Raw genomic sequence first — 25,071 nt, forward strand, 5'->3', positions numbered from 1 at the left:
GTGGGAGTTGATCTGCTTGAGGGTAGGAAGGCTCTTCAGTGGGATCTGGACAGGCTGGATCGATGGGCCAAGGCCAATTGCATGAGGTTCAACGAGGCCAAGTGCCAGGTCCTGCACTTCGGTCACGGCAACCCCACGCAGCGCTACAGGCTTGGGGAAGATTAGCTGGAAAGCTGCCCGGCAGAGAAAGACCTGGGGGTACTGGTTGACAGCCGGCTGAATATGAGCCAGCAGTGTGCCCAGGTGGCCAAGAAGGCCAACGGCATCCTGGCCTGTATCAGAAACAGTTTGGCCAGCAGGAGCAGGGAGGTGGTTGTTCCCCTGTACTGGGCACTGGTGAGGCCGCACCTCGAGTCCTGTGTTCAGTTTTGGGCCCCTCACTGCAGGAAAGACATGGAGGTGCTGGAGCATGTCCAGAGAAGGGCAACCAAGTTGGTGAGGGGCCTGGAGCACAAGTCTGATGAGGAGCAGCTGAGGGATCTGGGGTTGTTTAGTCTGGAGAAGAGGAGGCTGAGGGGAGACCTTATCGCTCTCTACAACTACCTGAAAGGAGGTTGTAGTGAGGTGTAGAAGAGGTTACTTCTATCAAGTAACTAGTGATAGGACAAGAGGAAATGGGCTCAAGTTGTGGCAGGAGAGGTTTAGATTGGATATTAGGAAAAATTTTTTTACTGAGAGTGTTGTCAGACATTGGAACAGGCTGCCCAGGGAAGTGGTGGAGTCACCATCCTTGGAGGTGTTCAAAAAACGCATAGATGTGGCAATTCAGGACATGGTTTAGTGGGCATGGTGGTGTTTGGTTGACAGTTGGACTTGATGATCTTAAAGGTCTTTTCCAACCTAAACGATTCTATGATCCTATGATTCTATGATATGTTCATCAACAACATAGACAATCGGATTGAGTGCAACCTCAGCAAGTTTGCAGATGACACCAAGCTGAGTGGTGTAGTTGTTATGCTTGAGGGAAGGGATACCATCCAGAGGAACCTTGACAGGCTGAAGAAGTGGGCCCATGTGAACCTCGTGAAGTTCAACAAGGCCAAGTGCAAGGTCCTGCACCTAGATCAGGGCAAACCTCAATATCAATCGACTGGGGGATGAATGGATTGAGAACAGCCCTGTGGAGAAGGACCTGGTCATACTGGTGGATGATAAATTGGATATGAGCTGGCAATGTGCACTTGCAGCCCAGAAAGCCAACTGTATCCTGGGCTTCATCAAAAGAATTATGGCCATCAGGTCAAGGGAGGTGATTCTCCACTCATGAGAATTAAACTCCGCTCTCATGAGGCCCCACCTGGAATACTGCATCCAGCTCTGCTGCCCCCAGCCACAAGAAAGACATGGACCTGCTAGAGCAGATCTAGAGGAGGGCCACAAAAATGGTCAGAGAACTGGAACACCTCTCCTCTGAAGAAAGGCTGAGAGAGTTGGGGTTGTTCAGCCTGGAAAAGAGAAGGCTCTTGTGAGACCTTATTGCAACCTTTCAGTATATAAAGGGGACTTATAAGAAAGGAAAAGGAAGGCTGTTTTACCAAGGCTTGTAGTAACAGGACAAAGGGCAATGGTTTTAAACTGAAAGAGGGTAGGTTTAGACTGGATATAAAGAACAAATTTTTTATGATGAGGGTGGTGAGACACTGGAACAAGTTGCCCAGAAAATTGTGGATGCCCCATCCCTGGAAGTGTTCAAGGCCAGGTTGGATGGGGCTTTGAGCAACCTGGTCTAGTGGAAGGTGTCCCTGCCCATGACAGGGCGGTTGGAACTAGATGATCTTTAAAGGTCCCTTCCAACCCAAACCATTCTATGATTCTGTGATTCTATAATGCCTATGTCTTTCTATGCACACAGTGATGTATCTCTTTTTGTCTTCCATTTTAGGGGAGAAGGACTCTATCAAGGTGCCTTTCTTCCCTGACCGTACAGAGGGTCTAGATGAATTGACTTAGACTAAATGGCTTAGTTAGATATTGAATAATGCTTGCTTTATTTGATGTCTAATTTTTAGCAGTTTAATCAATTATGTAAATTAGAGACTTCGTGCTCTTTATCTTCACTTGTTTCAGATTTTGCATTAGTTACCAGTCTGGACCCTTTTAATCTCTCCTCTGCAGCACTGAAAGGGAAGAAATTAAGTATGACATTTCATTTGTGTGGAGAGAGTAAGTTATGTGTATGTTTCAAGGCAAAAATGATTGTGCATTTCTGTGAAAATGCATAAATCAAGTGTTTCTGGTGTTGTATCAGAGTTCTTCATAAATCAGAGCATGTCAAAGTTACACATAAGGATGGTGCTTTAAAGGATTAAGAGCCATGGGGATGAAAGTTAAATAGAAAACTGAACATTTCAGAAGATGCATTTAACACCTTCTGTTTAGACTTTCAGTGTGCATAAACAGGAGAAACTCACTCAGAAAGACTTTCAGCATTACCTTGTGAAGCCTAGGCAGACCTGCAATCCTGTTCCACTAATTTTGTTTTGTGAGTACTAGGAATCCCTATGAGTTTTCCAGTGATTAAGCTAAGATATTGCCTTGACTTTAAACCATAATGTCCTAATTCTGTTGAGTGGTGCACATTAAAAGCAACAATTTATTTTAGATAAAGATTTTCCTTCAGAGCAATAGCAATAGAGAACCCCCCCACACACACACATTCAAAGTTATCTTTGAATTATTTGGAATACTTTGCTAATGTTTATTCAAAATTTGGTTTATCTTACATTCAGATCTACCAGTTTGAAAAAAAATCTTACTTTAAATCTTACCCAAAATAGTTACCAGCTTGTTGTAACTGTATTTCTCTAGTGTAAGACTGGCATCTGCTGGTAAGATTCATGCAGAAGCTGAGACACAGGGTAACAGCCTTCTCTCTTGTTTTGGTTATCCTACAGCTGGCAGAGTCTACAGGGTTTAGTTTATTTATTTGTAGAGGTAACCACCACTTCCTATAGAAATTGAAGTTGTGTGTGGTGTGTCTAGTGTGGAGCAGCTCTCTCCGTCAGATTCAATTTATAAAGACATGTATTTGAGTTAATGGAGTGTGATTTTAAATTCATTACTGATTTTGCACTGCAGTTCAACAGTCTGCTTTCAGTCTTAGCCAGGATGTAATTTTTCACTGAAAATATCCTCTCAACAGGTGCAATAGCGCTTGAAAATGCCAACAGATATTCAATGGATGGTCTGACATTTTCTGAGTGCCCATGCCTAGTGATTATGTCTAATGGGTGCTTCTTGGTTCAAGGTGCAGTTGATCTTACCTGAGTATATTATATCTCAAAAATAGATACAGAGTGTCACAATTTTAAAAAATGTGTTTTTCTCTATTGACTGTCAATATAGCCTATGCTGGCCAGCTCAAATGGAGAGTCTCACATTGCTAGACATATAGGGAAGAATGCTGTCTTAGGCACGTTTTTGATCATTTTGTAAATCTGACTTGATATACACATCTGCATCTTTAGAGATCATAACTCTTAAAGAAGTGGTTCAAGATCCAGAAATGTAATCATGTAATTTGGTGAATCACGGAGTTGAGGTGACAACAAAATCCTCTCATTTTGCAGTGAGTAACTTCGTTGTCAGACCTGAAGTTCCAGGACTTACAAACTTGATCCAGAGGTGGAAATGAAGTTTAAAGCATTTGCATCTTGTCACACATAAGGTACCATTGGTGAACAACTGCAAATGCAAATTACATCTAGGTGCCCGCAGGCCAGCTCTGAATTTGATAGCTTCCCTCTTCCATGTGTGCACTCATTTTGACTTTGAAGTAATGAGAAGAAAAGATGATCAGATTCAATTTCTGCAGATACCATTGTGGTGGGTTGACCTTGGCTGGCTGCCAGACACCCACCCAGCTGCTCCCTCACTCCCCCTCCTCAACAGAGCATGTGGAGAAAATAGGTGAAAAAGCTTTTGAGTCAAGCTAAAGGCAGAGATCAGTTACCAATTACCATCATGGGCAAAACAGACTTGATTTGAGAAACATTAATTTAACTTAATGCCAACTAAAATAGGTTTGAATAGTGAGAAGCAGGCAGTGTTTACCCTCACTATCAAAGTAAGCGAAACCTCTGGAGAAGGGGAAGGATGGAAGCTGATGACTTCTGGCACCAAGAGGAAGGATCCTGCCCCACCTAAGGGCTATAACTGCAAAATAGTTTCAACTACCCTCAAAGTTGAAGGGAAGCCAGATGTGCCTGCAAGCAAAGAACCTGGTCCACCTAACCCTAAACCATGCGAGACTACCAGGAAGAAGCAGTAAATCATTGGAACAGGTGAATCCCTGCTGTGGGAGACAGAGGCACCTGTCTGTTGACCTGACCAATCGTCTAGAGGATGGGCAGGGTCCAGGAGCTGGGATGTTGTGGAGGGACTGCCAAAGCTTGTCCGGCCCTCCGACTACAACCTCCTGCTGTTATTTTGTGAGGGCACAAATGGATACTGCCAGGGGAAACCTGGACAGTATCAAAAGTAACTACAGAGCTCTGGGGGTAGTAGTCAAGAGCACGGGGGACCCAGGTGGTGTTCTTGCCAATCCTGCAGTGAGGGGAAAGTGTGTGAGGAAAAAGGGTCTAATAGGACAGGTCAGTAAATGGCTGCGGAACTGGTGCTGGTGACAGGGTTTTGGTTTCTGTGACCATGGGTCCCTGTTTGCAGATCAGCATCTGCTTGGAAGAGATGGGATTCATCTCAATAAGCAGGACGAAGCTATATTTGACAGTAGGATGGCTGACCTTATAAGGAGGGAGACGGTAACCAGCAGTCCTGTGAGAGAGTGATGAATAGGATGGCTGAGCAAAGGGCATAGGGTGATTTGACAGGCAGGGATCACAAAATCAACAAAACAGGTCTTCAGTGGGGTTACCTCCAGCACTTGTGTGAAGGCCGAGAAGTGTTTACAAGGCACCATTGTGGAGAAATCCCTCAAACCCTCTCCAGGCCCCCAACATGCTGGGGTGCCTCTCAAGTGACTGAATGCAAATGCACACAGGATGGGGAATAAGCATGATGAGTTCTAGATCTGTGTGCAAGTTGCAGGGCTGTGATCTTATTGGGAACCCAACATGACGTGGTGGGATCGTTCCCATGATGACTGGAGTGGGATACAGGGGGGATACAGGCTCCCAAGGAAGGACAGGATAGGAAGATGGAGTGGGGAGAGGGTGCCCTTTATATGAGAGAGCAGCTGGAGTGCATAGAGCTCTGCCTGGGGATGGACAGGTAAAGGTGACATTACAGTGGGTGTCTGCTGCAGGCCACCTAACCGGAAAGTGGATGAGGTCCTCTACAGACCAATAGAAGCAGCCTCATGTTCACAAGCCCTGGTCCTCATAGGGGACTTCAACCATCCTGATATCTTCTGGAGGGATGACACACCAAGACATAAGAAATCCAGGAGGTTCCTGGAGTGCATTGATGATAACTGCCTCTTCCAATTGATACAGGAGCTAATGAGGAGAGGTGCTCTGCTGGACCTCATACTCACTAGCAAGGAGGGGCTTACTGGGGATATGAAGATCAAGGGCAGCCTTGGGTGCAGTGACCATGAGATGTTTGAGTTCAGGATCTTGAGGGCAGGAAGGAGGACGAAAAGCAAGCTCACAACCCTGGCCTTCAGGAGAGAAGACTTCGGCCTCTTCGAAGATCTGCTTGGAAGAGTCCCATGGGATAAGGCCCTGGAGGGAAGAAGGGCCCAAGAAAGCTGGTTAATATTTAAGGATCACCTCCTCCAAGCTCAAGAGAGCTCCATACCAGCAAATACAAAGTCAGGCAAAAAATATCAGGAGGCCTGCATGGATGACAAAGTCGCTCCTGGCCAAACTCAAAACCAAAAAGAAAGCATACAGACGGTGGGGGCAAGGAAGGGTAACCTGGAAGGAATACAGAAACATTATCTTCTTGTATATAATCCTCTATCTCTGATGATCTATATTCACTTAAAATAAGGTCTTTATGAAAATAAGTTCTCAAATAACCTGTAACCTCATCTAACCTTTAGAAAATCAGACACAGTGAAGGAAGAGATTTGACGAAAGGACTGTTAAAGTTTAGGGAAAGACTGAGGCAGCCAGTCAGTGATCTATTCTGAAATCTGAAACACTATGTTCTTTTATTACCACTGCTCCCATGCAGTTATCATTGTTGAATGAGGCAGAATATCTTTACACATAGATGACATGTTATACTCATCAAAATACGATACTGTTGTGTGTGTTCAGTGTATGCAGTACTTGGAAAAGATACTGCTTACACTTGCTATTACACATGAAAAATCACAATTTCAAGCTTTACTATTTGCATATGAAGTCTGTGGGAGATTGGGTCCTTAGTATAGATAAGAGGTGTAACTGTAAAATAAATCCAAAAATTGGGAGAGAGGAGAATTCAGAGAGACGCCAAATTTCTGCTATAACCCGTATATATGTTCATGTTTATCTTTAATGAACTAAGGAAAAGAGAAGCATAAAAAGCTAATAGTGGTGCCATATATTCTTTTATATTTCAGTAAAGGATTCCTTAAAAACTGTAGTGAAACCAGATTATTCATATTTACAGTTATCTTTGAAATTAAAAAAAAAAAATCAGAATGTCTGGACCATTGAAAGAGAAGGGAAAAAAGTATAAATGAACTTCAGTAAATGAAAGCTAGGATATTCTACTGAGGAACTGACTTGTGCTGTCTTACCCTTCCCTAGTCATCTGCTTTTGGAGGTAATACCTTGGTCTAACTGAACCTTTAAACACAGCTACTTTCAGTTTCCATCATTTCAATTCATCTGCTCATATACCCATTTCTCAGCATGTGTCCAGCTTTAAACACTGCAGTAACCCCATTGGATCAAATGGAAGTGCTTTTGTCCTTTAAGTTGAGTGCATGGTTAAGTTTTCAGAGGATCAAAATCACACTTAGAGAATGACTTGTTTAGAAATTTAAAGGCAGCATTCAGAATGCAGAAGGGAACAATATGAAACACAGCACCTCTTATTAAGTGTTTTTGAGGCTGCAAACCAGCTGCAGTGGTATTATTCTATAATTTAATCTGAAGAAAATGCTAGATATGGTTGTAAAGTTATGGAGTCCTTTCATATTATTGCCCTGACTGTTGTATATAAAACTGTTGAGACCAATGATTAATTATTTGCAGCACGGGCTCTTAAGTTATTAAAAACTGGGATAAGCTGATGCCAAATCTGTTCCGTTGCACTTCTAAATGTAGAGAACGGTCACTATGAGCAGAACTTAGTTCCCTTATTTTTCTTTGTATAGCTATAAATAGGAAATGTGATTTCATCCATTTATAAATGAAGACCTTCATTACTCATTTGTGGTTTGTTATATACACAAGGAAAATCTGTCCTTTTATATGACACAGAATGAAGATCCCTGTCAGCTGTAATTGCTATATGTGGAAGACAAGTGCTACATTATTTTTCCCCAATGGAGTGAATGTTTGCTGTGTTTAATATCATAAAATTTGATTTCCCCCTGAGCTAATCAATAATCTGAGGCTAAATGCTGCCATTCCTTTCTCATTCTTCACTGTTGACAGGTTGAAATCCCAAAGTACTTATTCCTTTTTGTGAGTATTGGTTTTTGCAGCAGGAGCCACACATACGAATGCCAAAGGAACTGACGCTAACAGAGAGAAGAGCTGAGATTCTTATCGATACAGGCACAAGGAACTGACAGGGACCTGCAGTCCAGCTCTGGTCAGCCACTGGTAATCATGCAAGAGAGCTTTAATCAAGAAGGATCCATAGAACATCCTGTCTTCATGTCCTGACATAGCGCAGCTACAGAATGTTTAAAGTCAAGCAATAAGACACAATAGCCACACTTGAAACATGCCAGAGGAAGAGAACAAGAGAGGTCAGATTTCAACAGAATAGCAAGGAAATTGGAGACTCCAGATACCAAATGTGGTGATTGAGTCAAGCTTGAGATAGTGAGCCTGATCTATCAGCTAAGCCTCTGACAGACCTATCATCTTAAATCCTGTCTCTGGCTGTGTGTGATCTCCACAGAAAAACCCCTTCCCACCTCCCCAAAATTCTAGACATTATACATCAAAGGGAGATTATAGGAAGGATCTTTTCTGAATGCTGCAGGAAACTGAAAAGGACAGGATTAACATAGTCTAAATAAGGTGCAAATGGACAGTAATCCAGTTTTGTCTTGGATCCCCTGGGCAATGCCAGCGTAAAGAGAAAATGTCTTTAAAAGAAAAAAGCAAGCCCTATATTTGATACAGATCTCCTGGGCAAAAGCAATTTTGGGGATCCAGATGAATATTACTGGAACCACACCTTTTCCAAAATGGGTTGCTGAAAATTAATTAAATGCTTACATTTGGAGTGAAGCCTTTGGTGATGCTGAAAATTTCTGACTCCCTGGAATGTTCTTCTTCATAAAATGAATACTTCAGAGTTTTTTTGCAACTACAGTCATCAAATGAGCCAATTCTTATGAAGTTGGTGTATATTAGAGGGCTTCTTGGACCCAATATTGAGCATCATCACTTAAAAGTGTTCTCAGAAACATGTTCTCTATCAGTGTGTGTTTTCCTCCTGCTAGTAGCTTAATTCTGGCATCTGTGTTAATAATTCTCTGAGGCAACTCTCTCAGGGTATGTCCTGCCAAAAATAGTGTTTAAGCTTCCTTCTTATCTCTGTAGTCTGTACACCTTGTCTAAAATGAGCTGCACTGAGAAGTGCTGGGAGAATTACCGTTGCTTTTCCCTAAGGCTGAGATTAAAAACTTTTTCCTTTATGTTGTTCCCTCCAAAGGCAGGAAGCAAGACATTTTCCTCTGCTGTCTGTGGAACAGTTTCTGTGAATATTTATTTAAATAAAATCTGTAATGCTGCTTTCTGTTGACAAGAATTCTTGCTTTTCCTAAGATAATTCGGAGATTTCTGTTTTTTTCTAAGAAAGTTGGTGGAATATAAAAACTTACTAATTTAAAAATAGGCCTGGCTCAGACCAGTGGTGTCTGGCTGCAATTCTGCAAATGTTCGTGCAACAGAAAACTTTGCACATTAATACATATGTTAACTTCAGCGGGTTTCGTTTTTTGCTTATAAGTAAGTGTAGACTTTAAGTTCCTAGCTAAATCACTGCCTGTATTCTAAAATAATCATGTAAATGCTGGGTGGTTTGGTTTTTTTAAAATTTGTTTTGTGTTTAATTTTGGGCATTGGGAATAAAAGTTTAAAATGAAATTTCACACATCTTTTTATGAAGATCCAGATTCTCATATTTACTGCATGAAACACTATTCTGCACAGGCTTGGTACATGTCATAAAGTGTCCGGTTTAACAAGTCTCAGAAAATCACCTCCCTTTCCCTGTACTATTCCAGTTTAGCTCTTTGATTAAAAAACACACAACAGGGTTTAAGTGCTTACAAATACTTTGCTAGCTCTGTGTCCACAAGATGTCAGTGTGGATTCTTAATTCACTTCTACTGTTAACTCTCTGCCTTACAACATTGCTGGAAATAATAGTGACAAACTTGGGCAACCTATTCTGCAGACATTTCCTTTGAAGCTGAAAGGGGTATTCATCATGCAAAAATCCCATTATTGACCTGGATCTGATCTTTGCCATTTAAAGGGACATTTGGATCAGTGTGTTGTTTCTAATCCTTCCTTGGAGAAGTACGAAGCTTTGGATGTGTCTGTTGAACAGCAGAGACCAGTGAAGCTGGTCTGACAGCTGACACTAACAGGGCTGCTGGGATAGAGCAGTACAAGGCATTGCTGAGCATTGCGTATCCAATCTGGAGCATAAACAAGATGCCAATGGCATGGGGCTGTAAAAGCTAACTAAAATTGCTCAGAGACAAGGCTTGTTACGCTAGGATCATTGCAGTGTTAATATAGCATGATGATTTTTTTTTAGCCCGAATTACTATTTCTGCATTGGCTTGCATTGCATCTTGTGGGTGTTAACATGTAGTTGGGTTTAATTGATTATCTCAGTCTAACTAATGTTTGGCAATAGGTGCTGCATATTCATTTCCTTCTGTTTAAAGCCTATTAAGCTTGGTGATTTTAGTTCAGGTTGTTTACTGTGTCTTGCTATATACACAGCCCTGTAGTGGGGGAAAAAGCCAGCAGAATTTGGTAAGCTTTCAATGCCCAAACAGCAGTTGCTTAAATCCCACTGAATTTCATCTGAGTTGCCAGCTTTTGCTGAGGAGAATTCAATTGACCTTAATACTACGGATATGTAGCACATAAGAGGCATTTAATCAAGTTTCACACACCACCGCTTTGAAAGCCTACTTGAAAACTCTGAAGAGATCCTGATAAACATTTTATTAGAATGCATTTTTTATCAAAATAGTTTACTTGATGGAGCTAGATATAGGAGCCATTAATTTTTTTTTTTTGCTTTACATAAATGAACTAGAGTGAACTGCCTAGTAGACTACTTTATAAGTAATATTCTTTAAGTGAGAGTTGAAGAGAAACAATGGCTTTGAACCAAAATGATGATAGATCTAGAGAAAACATTTTCTAGCAGCATGCATAAAAAGAATGTGAGTGATGTGCCCTGTATAGCAGGACATGGTTTTATTTCAAATATGTCTCTCAGGGTAAGGCAAACAGCAGGGAATCTACATCTATCAAAGCCTAAGCTGCTTTTTCTAGGCAATTAAAAAGAAGTTTAAAAATGTATCCTTTGCCTATCATAAGGAAGATCACAATTTTTTCAGTAAACATGGAAGTGAAATAATAGAATAAAAATGGTAAAGAAGAATTCAGGTTGCAAATGTAAATATGTATTTTAATTGTTTCATAAACCACATTTTTCTTCTACTAGTGCAGTACATCCAGATGAACCACTATGTTCTTTAGTCTGATTTTTTTATCACACCTTTCTGTGTAATTGCAATTTTGGTCATCCCTAAATGTAGCTTACTGTATTAGTGTATAAGCTGGGAACTAGAGGTGTGAGAGTCTGAAGAAACACTGTGTGCTTTACATGTTTATTATGCTGTGAAAAGCTGCACTGTTGCTTAAAATAAGACAATGAGATATTAGATCTCAGATATTTGTGTGGGAAAATTCTTTGTAAATGTTAAGATGGTATACCACTGTTCACAATAATTTGACTCTTCAAAGTTTTATGATTCTCAGACTATTTATTATGTGTCTGGCATATTTGCAGTATTTGTGTTACAGAAGCCTTCTCTCATATTCCCTTTGTCAGGGACCTCAGGAGTAGATATGACGGAAAGTTCCCAATTTGGGAAAATACTCAGGTGTTCTTGTGGGTCCCACTGACTTAAATGAAACAAGAATAGTCTGGGATTTCAGCCCATGCAAACATCTTTTGTTTCACGCAAACATTATAGAAGAAAATATCAAGTGTAGAATATAATTCTTGTCAATACCATGTGTTCTGCTTGCTCAGCTGAATAATTAGTCTGTCTTTGCTATAGATTCAGTCTTTGGTACTGAACACTTGTTTTTTGCTGTTTTGAAACAAGATCCCAATTCCTGAAAAACATGATTCTGTGATGATAGCTGTTTGATGGCCCTTTATCACATAGATAAGTTCACTATCTTTGGCAGGTGTATGTGTATATACTGCTTTTGGTTCTTCTTTATCTCTGTTTTTTTTTTAGTGTATGCTAGCAAGTAGGATTCTCCCATCAGTAAAACCATTGTAATTTTCAGATGTAAAGAACAATGACAGGTCAGAGAAATAGTCTTCAGCTTCTACAACAAATAGGAATATTCTTTTAAGATGCTGCTATCTACAGTAGCCAGCTGGACTACCATGTGTTGATAGATGTTAGCAGGAGCTAAAGGACATATATATACCCCATACCTTTAACCTTGTCAGAATTGAATCTGGAAGCCAACAGGAAGTACCACAAGATGGGCTTCTACAAGTACACTGGCAGCAAGAGGAAGACTAGGGAAAACGTGGGTCCTTCGCTGAACTCAGTGGGGAACCTAGTGACAAAGTATGTGAAAAAGGCTGAGGTACTCAGTGCCACCTTTGCCTCAGTCTCTACCGGTAGGATTTGCCTTCAGGAATACTAGGCCCCTGCAAAAGTGGGAAAGCCCAAAGCAAGGAAAACTTAGCCTGGGTAAAGGAGAATTAGGTTAGGGAACATTTAAACAAACTGGATGTTTGGGACCTGATAGGGAGGTTTGGGACAAGTATGGAGGGAGCTGGCCAATGTCATTGCCAATTATCTTTGAAAGGTCATGGTGATCAGGGAAGGTTTCTGAGGACTTGAAAGCAAATGTCACTCCTATCTTCAAGAAGAGCTAGGAGGATCTGCGGAAGTATAGGCTGATCACCTTCGCCTTTATTCTGGGAAAAATGATGGAACAAATAATCCTGAAAACCATTTAAAATCTTATAAAGGACAATTAGGTGATTGGACATAGTTTGGATTTAGTGAAGAGGAACTCATGCTTAGCTAACTTGATAGAATTCTGTGAGGAAATGACTAGCTAGTTGAAAAGGGGGACAGGAGTGGATATTGTTTAGCCTGACTTTAGGAAGGCTTTTGACACTGTATGCCATAACATACTCATAGACAAAGTATGAAGCACAGACTAGGTAAGTGAACAGTGAGGTGGACAGAAAACTGGTCTCAAAGGGTTGTGATAGGCCATCTGGAGGCCAGTCAATAGTAGTGTACCCCCATGTTGATTATGAGGCCAATACTGTTTTAACATTTTCATTAATGACCTGGTTGATGGGACAGACAGCACCCTGAACAAGTTTTTAGATGATATCAAACTGGGGCGGGTACACCAGATATCACTATGATATAGCAGTTGGTTGTGTTACCATCCATAGGAACCGCAACAGGCTGAAGTATTGGTCCAACAGGAATCATATGAAGCTGAAGAAAGGGAAATGCAAAGTCCTGCATCTGGGGAGGAATAACCCCAGGCACTGGTGCACACTGGGGGCTGACCAGCTGCAAGGCAGCCTTACAGAGAAGGCCCTGGGTGTCTCAGTGAACATCAAGTTTAACATGAGCCAGCAATGTGCCCCTGCAGCAAGGACAGCCAATAGCCTCTGGGGCTGCATTAGGAACAGTGTTGCTAGCAGGTCAAGGGAGATTATTTTTCCCCCTACACAGGACTGGCGAGACTGCATCTGGAGCACCGTGTCCTGTTCTGGGCTTCCCAGTACAAAAGAGACATGGGCTTAATGGAGCAAGTTGACTGAAAGGCCATGAAGATGATTAAGGGACTGGAGCACCGGTGATATGAGGAGAGGCTGAGAGAGCTGGGACTGTTCAGCCTGGAGAGGAAAAGGGTCAGGGGGGATCTTATCAATGTGGATTGATACCTAGTTGGAGGCAGTAAAGAAGACAGAGACAGAGTCTTTTCAGTGGTATCCAGTGGATGGACAAGAGGCAATGTGCACAGATTGAACTGCAAGAAATTCCATTTAAACCTAAGGAAAAAAATAAAATACTGTGTGGGTGGTCAAGCACTGAAACAGGTGGCTCACAGAGGCTGCAGAATTCCCTGTGTGGATCTCATCATATCATTGATTTTTAAAGACAGCTCCTATCTGACTTCAGAAATGAATCCTACTTAAGAACTAAGAGCATGATTTGCACTCAAGTTCAATGTTATGATAATGTCTCCTCTCTGTTATCAGAGGAATCACCCACTACTAGTCTCAGTAGCTATTTCGATGGTTTCAAGAAGCTCTTTTTTTCCTTTTTTTTAAGGTTGAGGCAGCTGATCAGTTTCACTCTGAAATGAGATTTAAAAGTGCTTTCTGTTTGTTTTAGATGTGGACTGCTTTGGAAAAGAGTGGCTTCATGTTTGAAATTAAAATGTCAGATCTCTACTGTTCATAACTAAGTTAACATATATAATATTCTCTGAACATATAAAGATTGCAGTATCCGTGCAGTGTTGTCATTTCAGGGTTGCCTTTCTGCAGGTCCGTTTTTGAATTAGTGCAATGAGGCATAACACAACTGAGACAGAACTCGCACTGATACTGCTGCTAACTCCGTCACACTTGCTATGCTAATTCCCACGCAAAGCCCGACCTGGTGCCACCATTTTCCCGTGCTCTTACTTTACTACTTGCTTTACAGACATATGCAAGGCACTGGACCTCATTTACTGTCTCAGCAATCTCTAGTTGTCATAAGTTCTCTGTAGACAGAACACCACAAACCAGCTAAAGAAGAGGGTGAAATTCCACTCACTTTCAGCCAAACACTAATGCAGAAGCCACTTTTAGTAACTTAAGTGCTCTCAAATGTCTCCCCTAGGAAGAAACTCTCCCACAGTATTAAAGAATAGCCTTTGAGCAGATTACCTGCAAACATTTCTCCAAATTTAGGGGTTTATTTCTCTAGAAGTTCAAACTCTTCATGCTTGGTAGTTTGGTCATTATAAAGATGGCCACGTGACCTCTGAATTCAGAGTCCATGTCTTTTGCTGAAATAATAATGATGTCAGCCCTTATAAACATACACTTGGTCTAAAAATAAAATCAGAATTGTGTCAATGTTGTCTAAACAAACTCCATAGCATTATTTCAAGGTGTTATCTAGGAAAATGATTCATTGCACTGAACTTACCCATGATTTCATTCCACTGAAATTTTAATATGATCCCCTATTGTTATACATATTTCTTGGGGTCTTATTCAGCTAAAGAGTTGTTGCTATGATGGAAATATGGTCTTATCTGAGAGGAAAGGGGAGGGTATTCTTGTCATTACAGTGTTGCCCAGAGATAGAAGAAATTTGGGGTTAATTACAGTGTTTTTCTTAAGCTTCCTGTATGATCATTGGCAAGTTGTTTTGGATAAAAATTACAGTAATAATGTCGGAGCTGAAGTTGTACCAAATGCTTCTAACTCACTTCCCCTGCTAATTTCTGTGATCTGTGTTCTCAAGCTGGGGTAGAAATTCTTCTGTACTCTTCTCTGTCTTCCTGAGTATTTAGATTATATGATGTTTGGTTCACAGGTTGACTCTTAATGCATGTTTTTATCATGTTTACACTCAATAGCACCACTGTCTGGATAGGGAATTTTAATAGCAATAACTAAACATATAAAATCATCCTAACAAATTGAAAAGGGTAAATTGGAATGACACATTCAGTAATACTGCCAAGCTATATATCTTTCATCTAATCTAATTATCCAGATGCTGTGCCTAAACAAACAGTTAATGCTTTAGTAAGGATTGACATAATTTATTGAAAGGTGCTGCAAAAGACTTCTGAAGCACTATTAACTTGCTCTGAATGTTAGAATAACAATAACAACAAAAAAAGTCCTCATTCAATCCGTAGTTTTGGGACCTGCTTAACAGATGCCAATAAGCCTTTTGGAAGGGTTCATATAAATCAATGCAAACCAAAACAAAATCCATAAGATAACCCTCAAGCAATTGGTTAATCCTTGTTATTCCCTATTGTCTGGGCCAGAAGTTTAATCAGGCTTCTCAAGAGACCACTACAGTGTGTGTCTCTGAAAATCAGCGTGTCATTGCCATTGTGTTATTGGAACAGTAATATACCTGTTGCTGCTGTAAATGACTGTTTAATATCCAAAAATTGGTCTGGTTTCTGAAAGATCAATGAGAAATAGTTTATCTTTTGTCACAGGGGAGTTTATGATTATGCCTTAATCTTATTATAGCTCTCAATAAAATAAAATAAACTCTTATTATATCAATACAGTTGCACAGAGATAGTGTAGTGTAAGGTTTTGTTGGCATGTCCATTACAAATCTTTTATTCCAAGGAGGTATAACTCAGTTGTATGCATCACTATGGGAGATTATTTCAAAATACAGTTCCAATGAAATAACTTTTTAGTGTGTGAATGATAAGATTCAGCAGAATATACTTTTACCGGTGGCAGATATCTATATTTAGGTTTATGTTCGTTAAAAATAGGAAAGTAAAAAAATCTATTTCTCTTTCCACAGTTGCTGAGAAGATGTGTTCAGGATAGCTGAACTCAAACATCTTTGGGCACCTTGAAAAGGAGGGCTAATCCTTGTCCCATTGAAGCCTGCTAAAGATTTTCCATTGACTTCAGAAGGGTAGAGATTTTAAGCTGAATCATTATATACTCACTCAGAAACAGAATTTGTCTTCCACTCTCAGTCTGGCTGACTGAGAATTTTCCTCATGATTTGCATTATTGGTGTCAGTAGTGTAAAGTGTCAGTTGAATGTAATTTGCTTGGAGAGGATGGATTGCCTAGTAAGATACAAACAGAACCTTGTCCAATCCCACTGAATTCACTAGCAAACATTCTGTTTACTTCAACATTCAGAAAAACTGGTATTTATATATTAAAAGCAAGAGATGCACAGATAGTAAAAAAATACAGTTTTTTTCAGTGTTTTGGGATTATTTAATAGTTTTGATTGTCACTGCTGATCCAAATCAGATGGTATTTTAACATACTAGAACAGCATCAAGCTGTTGCTTGTCCTAAACCCAATATTTCTTAGGGTAAAACCCCAATACTGGGCACTTCTAGATTTGGAAGAATGAAAAAAAAAAAGTTGAGATAACTTAAAACCAAGTCAAATACATTTGACATTTCCCAAAAACTTTTGGCAGCAACTAGAAGAAAAGTTTGTGGTTAAAAGACTATATTGAAAACCCGAGTTTAGAGTTACACAATGCACATGGTAAAATGCCTTCCTAGAAAGAATGTTAATTATGAATGACTGTGTATTTGGTATCCTAGATGGATTTTAGATCAATAAAATTCAAGTTCAGTGTTTATTTTACAGTGACAGTCAAGTAACAAGGAAAACCAAGAAATATAATAATGACAAATAGTTTAAACATCTACTATTTACCTCACTAAGACAACAAAGATGATTCTAAATGGAATTATGCATTATTTTATTAATGGACGCATCTTTGGTTCACAGCACTCTTGGACAGTTCATGCATGCTTTTAACTCCTGCTGACTAGTAACAAAAGGGAAACTTAGAAGATATTTCAGGAGATTTGATAGTAAAGAGCCTAAATCTCATTAACTTTAAGGTCTTTTGAACATCTTGACTCATTTGAGAGGAGAAAATTGTAGTGCAGGTGCTCTCCTAAACCCTCCAAACTTTTGAGTAGGTACATCTGATCTGTAACTCTTGGTTATAGATGAAAAAACAGATATTACCATTTTTAATTTAGAATCATCTCAAAATCTGTCATAGAAATATAAGTCTAAAAGGAATGGAGTGAGACCATGTACTCTGTTCCCTACCACACTTGAGTAGTATCAGCTGTATCATACTGGACAGGGGGGTGTCTAACCCATCCTTAAAGATCTCTGATGCTTAAAGACCCTGAAACTCCTCAAGAATTCAATGCTTTGCTAGCCTTAGCCTTAGCCTTAGCCTTATTTTCCTGACAGCAAATCTGAATATTCCCTTGTGTATTTGACACTCCCCAACAGCATGGAGGACAGACAATGCCACTCCTCTTTGTAAGAGTCATATAGAAACACATTGAAAACTGTTCTCCTATCTTCATGACCTCTCCACTCCTTTCCCATCTCCACTCTGTATTTTGAACAAATGGGAACTTTTTGTGATTCAGTTGTTGTTCCCAGTTATCATTTTCTAGCTCACTCTCTGCATGGCCAAAACTTGGCATGATATTCCAGCAGAGGCCTTGCCAAGGCTCTGGTGACTTAAAGGTTTGTGCAGGCCCTATAGGTATGCGTATATAGATATATTTGCCTTTCATGCTGTTTGTATATTTTGCAACATATTATTGCTCAGTTCTTGCTTGGCTTCCAATTCAAAATAACATCATCCTTTGCTTTGAAAAACTGTCACCTGGCAGTTGTTTACCTGACTATTTTCTCTTTAGTACAATAGGCTCTTTAATGATACAGAGATATTTTCTTTTATCCCCAGACAATTTTTATTTTTCCAGTTTAGGAACATCATTTTCTAAGCCTGTCCTTCAGCTTCCTGATAGTCATTCTCAGTTTAGCATCTTCAGTTTTAACAAGGATAGTCTCTTTTTCATCATCCAGGTTATCAACAAAAATACTGAGGAGTGCCAGGTTTAGGGATTTCTAGTGTAATGATGACCAGTAATCATTATAAGTAAGGGTTTTTTTCAACCAGTTTTGTACTCTTTTGTAACCTCTATGACACTCTCTTGTTTTGTTCATAAAAAGTCATATGACACAGTCAAGAGCCTTAACAGAAGGCAAGATATTTGCGTTACATTGCTTTTCCTGTCACAGGAGGAATGGGGATATTGTACTTGACAAACTCATATAAACTTGCTGCTCATCATTTTGTAATCCACTATATGGTTACAGACTTTTTATTTGTTCTAGTGTTTTTTCTGGAAGTGGAAATTGACAAGTCTGTAATTGTAGTGTAAAAACTCATTCTTTTTTGATCTTCTGATCTTCTTCCCATAGATTCTCAAGGATACCATTTTAGGTATTTCTACTTCAAAGAAAGAGTAAAAAATGAAATAGGGAGAACAGGGAAAGCAAGAGCTTTGTGTTTTTTTGGTTTGGTTGTGTTTTTTTTAGTTTTTATGTATATTTTTAGCCCTTTTAAAAAGTCTCATTGAAGAAGTGCCTGAAAGTGGGTTTGTGTTTTGTTTGGGGAGATTTAACACTATTGCTGTCCATCCTTGCTATCTTGGTATATCATTGCAATTTGATCAACACTTATAGCCCCTCATAGATTTGAACACCCAGGAAATATGGAAGAAAAATTTGTTACTCTCCCCACAGAATTTACGATCTAAGTTGACCTACTCCTGCTTAGGCTGATGGATAAATCAGTCCATGAAACCCCTAGATGAATTTTGGCTTTGATGGTCTGTGACTGTATCAACAGTAGCAAGTATTATGGTAAAATCAGAATGAATTTGTGAAGTAGTTAGTGCCATGGATCTGACGTCCACACTATGTGTATTTAAAAGATTTTACTTCAGATTAACTCAGGGATGGCCCTATTCACTAAGCATGCCCTGGCGTTGGCATGATGAGATGTGCTTTGGTTTAGTTTCATGTGGAATGAATCTAGTTCACGTGCTCTGAGGCTACACTGTGGCACAAACCAAAGCACAGTAAGTAAGGGGGAATTAGGAGATTTCCTTCTGCAGTGCAGTCCTTATTCACACTAAAGTACTATGTATTTTCTAGGGATACTCCCATAATTTTGGATAATGAGTTGGTTGGTATCCCTAATGTTAAAAGACATCATCTGACTTTAAGGTGTTCATAGTCAGTTCAGTAGTCACTTATGCATCTAGCCACCATTAGTCTTGGGTTTCAGATATGCCATGGAGGTCACTTTTGTAGGAACATGTAGTTTCTGCATCTTCCTTCTGCCGTGCTTCAGTAATGAAAAGCTGAAATACAGTTGCTTTCTCTATTTCTGATTTGCTTTGCCAAAACTCACTGTATTATTAATTGATGGTTTTCTTTGCTTCTTGGAAGGGTGTTGTGGGTAATGTGCAAGGAGGGGTTTTTTATAGTAGTTTCCTGCCAAGGCAGAGGAAAAACTACATCACTTCAGTGCTTGCCATGATATCAGTGGCAAGAAGGATACCGGGTGAAGGCTGTATGTACTGTTCTCCACTTGCCTGGCAAGCTTTTCAGGGTCATCAAGGTGCTGCTATTGTAAAAGCAGTTGCAGCTATATGGCAAGAGGAGCAGCTCCAAAGTATTCTAGAGGCCAGATTAACATGGCCATTATTTAGGTCACATATAATGAGGCCCTGCTATGCCTTAAGGAGAGACTTAGAGAGCTGGGGCAGTGACTGGGCACATCTGCTCCTGTCTGTTCCATCAGCCCTTGCAACGAGGTCATGACATGGGGCTCCATGTCACTTGATGCAAACAGAGATGGGGTTTGTGAATATCCATCCATTTGCAGACCTGAACTCTGCTCCTCTCAGAAAAGTTGCAAGCTGCACTTAACCTGGAGGCACTCTCTGTGCCATCGTCCTTGTTTCTGCCTGCCCCAGCCTGCTGTGCAGGTGCTTCTCCCACAAGAGCACATTCTGTAAGGAAGGACCATCTGCTCCTCTCTTGGATGGCTTCCCACTATAGTGAAATACCATTAAGAAAGATAAATCACTCTCCTTTCTTTTTTTCAGCCATGTTCTTTTGAATAACGATAGGTTACAACTCACCCACAATAAGCTGTGAGCAAACAAGTACAACAGTTCCATCACCAGGCACAGCCCACAAGGACAGTATGGGAAAGGGGTGTGCTGGTCTTCACACTTCTCTTACAACTGCACCTGCAGCTTTGGTGCAAAATGAAGCATCATCAGACCTCCCAAAGCTAGGGCAAGCCTGTCTCAGAGCCCTATGTCTAAATGCCATATGATGGATTTTCATCAGGCAACCTGTAGTACAAGGAAATTTGTAGCCCAGAAAAACTATGGGAAAGAAATGCTTGTGCAGACCTTAATAGGAAGAATTAATAGTGGTCATTTCACCTGTGCTTGACTTTAAATAGTGTATCTTAATTAATAATAAAATGTTCTTGATCAATGTGTAGTCGTTGTCCAAATTTAAAAAGTGGAAAATCTTTGTTAAACGCAATGAAGATGGCTTAAAAAAGAATTATTTCAGCATTTGATTTTTGAGTATTTCACTGTTCGCCCCTAGTATTTTGGAGAAGGGTGTGGAAGGAAGAAGGCTTTATGCTGTTTTATAAAATACTTGCTCGAACAGTCAGCGTTCCTTTAAAATGAAATGAAATGGGATGACTCTTCTTTACATCCTTTCAGAATAAAGAAAATAACCAGTGAATCTTTGGCATGAACCAAAACCACCACCGCTGTTCCCACAGTGGCTGTGAATGGACCACTCTACTTTAGCAGGGGGAGTCCTTGGTAACTCATTAAAATCTGAAGAGACTTGCAGAACAATTGAGCACAACGTCTCCTCCAGTCTGTGTTGCTCCTGCCTTCACAAGGTTCATAAACAAAAAGCCTTAGTCTTTATATCACCATTGATACTTCACAGCATTTTACTTTTTATCTTCAGCACTTGTTAAATTGTATAAACAACCTGCCTTCATCTCCTGCACCAAAACCCAGTAATTGCTGGTAGTTACGTATATCTTCCCACCTGTTTCTCAGGTCAGTGATTGTGGTATGAGGTGGTCTAGGAAAATAAGTTGATTTTGTCTGGTTCTGTTGATGTCATAAAAGGAAAGTTTGTTCATGATTTAAGATGCCTGGTAGGATTCACTTCAGTGCTACTAATTTCTGTATTATTCCTCCTGTAAGCGGTGAACAGCAGTACCCAATATTCTTCTTGGCATTGGTATTTTCAACACTTAGGTGAAGGTGAAAAGTCACTAGTGTTTGTGAAGGATTTTTGATAGAGATTTTTTTTTTTCTCTCTCTTTTTTTTTTTAAATGAAGAAAGGAATGTTAACAGTAGGAGTTGTGCAGCAGGTATGTAAGGGTTAATCCACAGTTTTGCATTTGAGAAGCCAGAGTAACCAGGTAAATTTAAAGGATCCCTTTAAGTTTCCAGGTCTGTACAAGGGGGAAATCCTGCACAGTTGGAACAGGAGCTCTACTTGAGGAAAGTCAAAGAAGAGGGGTGGGGAGGATAGTGGTATCCCGCTCCTTTTTCCCGAGGGGGAAAGGTTAACTCACCCTAGAGGAAACATCCCCACAGTTTGAAACACTAACACAGTTATACAGCCTTAGGAGGTATGTCAAACTTCAGTGCAATCCGAATAAGGATGTGGATTTGATAGCACTTACCAAAAAACCCCAACCTTTAAACAGAAAAAAGGTTTTTGAACCTAATTCTAGCAAAACTCTTGCTATAGCAGTTTTAAAAGATCTACTAGTGTCTGTATGTTGTGAACATAGCTTGGTAACTCTCAATGTACTTGCTGTATTATTATTTGGGGGTCAACGGGGAGAAAAGGAACGAGCCAAACATTTACTTCTTCACAGATTTTAAGGTGAGAAAGAATCATGATAGTCTACTCTGATCTGCTGCACAAACCCTTTTTTGTAGCTTTTATTTACATGTACTGAGATGAAAATAAATAACAATAATAATGCTTAGAGCTTATGAACGAAAGCAATAAGCACATGAAACCTCAGCTGTGTAGCTCCACATACCATATTGTATGTTCATTATGTATACAGTTAAGTTGATGGGGAGAAAATTACCAGCATGGTCTAAAAATGCAGAATGTTCATCCTAGGGAAAAGATGAGTTTGGGGCTCTGAGTGGAACATCTGCTGTTGGGAATATGCGACGGGACACACAGAGGTGCTATCCATCTCTCCCTCCCTCCACTTCCTCTGACACCTATCTTATTTCTTTTCACTGGAGGTTAAGTGGCTTGTGGAACCCACCAGCTGACTCAGGATCAGTGTAAACAAACCTGCATAGTCAGTACAGCACAGAATGGTTAAGTAATCTAGGGACACAGCCCAGTTACATTTTCTGATGCTTTTCCACTGGTGGGCTTTTTTCAGTATATATTTTTTCAGTATATATTGTCAAATACAGTGAGATGTAGGATTCACATAAGATGTGGCAATTAGATTATTATTTCTTTAAATTTATTCTTGTAGATCAAAACAAATTAGTTGTCCATTCATGCGAGTGTCTGATTAGCACGTCACTGCTACTTCCGCGCTAATCAGACACTCGCCTCAGTTTTAAGCAGCCAGCCATATCCTTTAGAAAGTCCAGTGGAAAACAAATTTTCATTAGATTATTGTTACTTCCAACTGAATGGCTTAAACATCACTGATTGACTACTAGGCTGCTGAAGCATCTCAAAGAATTCAGAAGAAGTTAACGTGTTTTGTGAGGTTTGGTAAGAATAAGCTAGAATGAAGGTGAAATGAAGAATGAATTAAGGTGGATTCTTAGGTTCTTAATGACAAGTATTTCCTTAATCAATGCAAAAGATTGCTTCAAAATACAATTCCTTCCCCAATGCCTTATTTGATAACCTTCCATAATTGTTCTCTAATTTCTCTAATTCTCTATTTCATTACTGAGTGGGGTGTTGTTATGGGTTTGTGTGGCGCGGTTTGTTTTTTTTTTTGGTACCGGGTGAGGGTCCTCAGGGCCAGCTCCTGCTGGAAGCTGCTGGAAGCTCCCCCGGCTGGGAGCCGGACCCGCCGCTGGCCCAGGCCGAGCCCCTCCGCGACGGCGGCAGCGCCTCTGGGAGAGCAGAGTTAAGGGGGGAAAAAAAAAAAAAGAAAAGAAAACCCACCTGCTGGGAAACCTGCCGCGGAGAGGGGAGTGGGAGGTGAGAGGAACCCCTCTGCGGGTACCGAGGTCAGGGAAGGAGGAGGAGCGGGGGAGGCCGCGGTTAGGCGGCAGGCTGTCCCCCCCAGCCCATGGAGGGGAGCGGGGGAGCGGAGGCCGCCCAAAATGGCCGCGCCTGCGTGGCTGAGGCAGTCTGTGACTGAAGGAGTGCGCCCTGTCTGTGGAAGGGACCCGCGCTGGAGCAGTGGGTGAGGAACTGCAGCCTGCGGGAAGGACCCACGCTGGAGCAGTGGGTGAAGGGTTGCCTCCCGCGGGAGGGACGGACCCCACGGCGGAGCAGGGGCCGAGCGCGGAGTCCTCCTCCCCCTGAGGAGGAAGGAGCGGCAGAGACCAGGGGTGAGGAACCGACCCCAGCCCCCGTCCCCTGCTCCCCTGGGGAGAGAGAACCGGGAGTGGGGCTGAGGCGGGAGGGCGGGGGGGAAGCTGCTCTCGGGTTGGGATTTACTCCCCAGCAGCCTTGGTTTGGTTTGACTGGGAGCAAATTACATTGATTTTGGTTTTCTCTTCCCCAAGTTGAGCCTGTCTTCTGTCCGTGATCATACGTGGGGAGTGATCCCTCCCTCTCCTCGTCTCGACCCACGAGCCTGCCTTCATATTTTCTCCTCATCCCACCATGGCCATGGGGGAGTGGGAGCGAGCGGCTGTGTGGTGCTTTGTTACCAGCTGGGCTGAATCCACGTCAGGTGTAAACTGCATTCATTGAAGATTACTTGCTACTCTGGAGGACAGGATGATTTTGTCCATAAAATCCACTGATTACATGCTTTAAAGTTGTTTCGTATTAGCTTAAAATTATCAGTTCTACTTCATAATAATGAAGATGACATTAGACAGGGTTGCGATAAACATTTTTAAATTCAGGGAGCTTTTTAATAATGAAATTCATTATCAGCTGAAGGGCATATCTCTTACCAATAACTGTCAAGGGAATCAAAGCAGATTTTATTTCTAATTTGGGTATCTCATTTAGATGACTAAACAAAAGTGGGAGAATCTCAGTCTGGAGAGTCTTGAATGTACAGAGGAAAAAATGCGTAGGAAAACTGTAGATACTGTACAGCAATGAAGTTGAGTTAAGCACTTCTTAAACTTACAAAAAAAAAGGTAATAATTATTTTCAAATATATGTCTCCAGTAGTTGTTCTTATGCTTTGCTTTTTTCCTAAGGCATTAGAGAAGCAATATTAGAAGTGCAAAGTATCAACCCTTTAAGGGTGTGTTGGGTAGATGCTGTATGAGAATATTGTTTTATTCTTGGTTGATGTCCTGTTGCTTATTTAGAAAATTATAGTTTAAACTATCAAGATTATTGAATCTTATAAGCCGTGTCATGGTTTAACCCCAGCCAGTAACTAAGCACCACGCAGCTGCTCCCTCACTCCCTCCCACCCAGTGAGATGGGGGAGAGAATCAGGAAAAAAAAAAGTAAAACTCGTGGGTTGAGATAAGAACAGTTTAATAGGACAGAAAGGAAGAAAATAATAATGATAATAATAACAATAATAAAATGATAATAATAAAAGGATTGGAATATACGAAACAAGTGATGCACAATGTAATTGCTTACCACTCGCTGACCGATGCCCAGTTAGTTCCTGAGCAGCTATCTGCCCCCAGGCCAACTCCCTCCAGTTTATATACTGGGCATGACATCACATGGTATGGAATACCCCGTTGGCCAGTTTGGGTCAGCTGTCCTGGCTGTGTCCCCTCCCAATGTCTTGTGCCCCTCCAGCCTTCTCGCTGGC

General features: G+C 40.8%; 1 long non-coding RNA gene across 1 annotated transcript in view; it reads left to right on the top strand.

The window, feature by feature from the left end:
• The first annotated feature begins 23,579 nt into the window (after positions 1-23,579).
• LOC128144753 (uncharacterized) overlaps positions 23,580-25,071 on the top strand; it is a 49,932-nt gene continuing 48,440 nt past the window's right edge. Inside the window, exon 1 of the long non-coding RNA XR_008236207.1 lies at positions 23,580-23,659. This is a non-coding gene — a long non-coding RNA (uncharacterized LOC128144753). The remainder of the gene's footprint in view (positions 23,660-25,071) is intronic.

The sequence above is a fragment of the Harpia harpyja genome, chromosome 1, assembly GCF_026419915.1.
Source record: "Harpia harpyja isolate bHarHar1 chromosome 1, bHarHar1 primary haplotype, whole genome shotgun sequence".
Taxonomy (NCBI): Eukaryota; Metazoa; Chordata; class Aves; order Accipitriformes; family Accipitridae; genus Harpia; species Harpia harpyja.